The following is a 1508-nucleotide window of genomic DNA, read 5'->3' as shown; positions in this document are numbered from 1 at the left end:
GGGAGGGGAGGGGAGGGAAAACAAACCCTAACCAATCAGGAGTGGGGGGTTAGGAGCATATTTAGCTGCAAAGGAAGTAAGGGCAGTTACTTCCAGGAACTCTCCTGCTCTAGTAGCTCAGAAATAGATTTCTCTTGGCTTAAAGAAAACAAGTCACACTTTCTCTAAGCCGTTTTCCTGCCCTGATTTCCATGAGCCTCCCTGACTGAGCTCCTCCAATCAGCCTTTTCAGGACTATTGGTTTTAAACTCTTAGAACAAAAACATAGGCTTTTGGAGAGGAGATACAGAAAAGTTCTGAACTGTGCCTTCACTTCTATTCAGTGTTTGGTGAAGGACTACTTTGTGTAAACTGCGCTTTACTTTTGTGTGGGAAATCACCAAGAGGGAGATTCAGTGAGCAGCACCTTGTTTGTTGAGAGCCCAGTCGTGTGGGCCACATATGATTAAGTAAATCTACTAAATCAGATAAAAGGGATTGGTTCACAGTACGCTGAGAAAGGAGGCTGTAGTTTAATTTGGCCTGTAGGTATCACAGACAGCCCTGTGCGGGAAGGGGAAAAGGCCCTGGGAGGCCTTCTGAGAAGGAAGTTTGGATAGAAAGAAGGTACGATTTAGGGTGGCCACTAATGGGGATGAAAGATGCTCCCCATCCGTTCTGGAGTGGAAAGAGACCCTGTCCATTCTGCCCTTTCTGCTGCTGCTTCTGCTGCCAGCGCCTCCTCCTCCTCTTTTTCTTCTTCTAGATGAGGTGTCTGCAATTGAGGATGATGTAGTCTTGCCCACAGAGCTCAGGCAGTCTGCTTACAGGGCTACATACATTTCAAGTCTCACAGGTTTCATTTTTGTTGTTGTTGCTGGCCTAGCTCTGTTCCATTCTATTCTATTCTTGTTTTCTTACACTCCTTTAAACGGAATTTTTAATTTTCAATGAGCCACTAAATGTCGTTTTTATTTACAAGGCACAATAACTTGACTTTGCTTAGAATGCAGCTAGATCTTTACATCCTATTTTCTTAATTATCCCTTTTCTTACATTTATCATTACTTTATTTCCTGTGAATAGGTGTTTTGTCTGCATCTCTATTTGTGTACCACATCTGTGCCTGGGACTTGTGCCTAGTGCCTACAGAGGCCAAAAGAGAGTATTGAATCCCCTGGAACTGGGAATACAGACCGTTGTAAGCTGCCATGTGGGTGGTGGGGGTTGTGTATGGGTCCTCTGCAAGAGCAGTCAGTGTTCCAGCCCCTTACTAGGATCTATACAGGGTTTGGATATTTGTCATCAGAACCAACTTGCTTTCTGTTTGAAGTGAAAGTTGGCTGTTTCCATGAGAATTCCTTTGTCACTTCTAACTTAAAATCTGGGAAGGGAGCATTTACATGTGTGCCACATAACCTAGTCACAGGACATGATAGTTTACATGTGTGCCACATAACCTAGTCACAGGACACGATAGTTTACATGTGTGCCACATAACCTAGTCACAGGACAGGATAGTTTACATG

This window comes from Mus caroli, chromosome 5 (genome assembly GCF_900094665.2).
Source record: "Mus caroli chromosome 5, CAROLI_EIJ_v1.1, whole genome shotgun sequence".
NCBI lineage: Eukaryota > Metazoa > Chordata > Mammalia > Rodentia > Muridae > Mus > Mus caroli.
The sequence above is the reverse complement of the archived record's forward strand: the minus strand, read 5'-3'. Positions refer to the sequence as shown.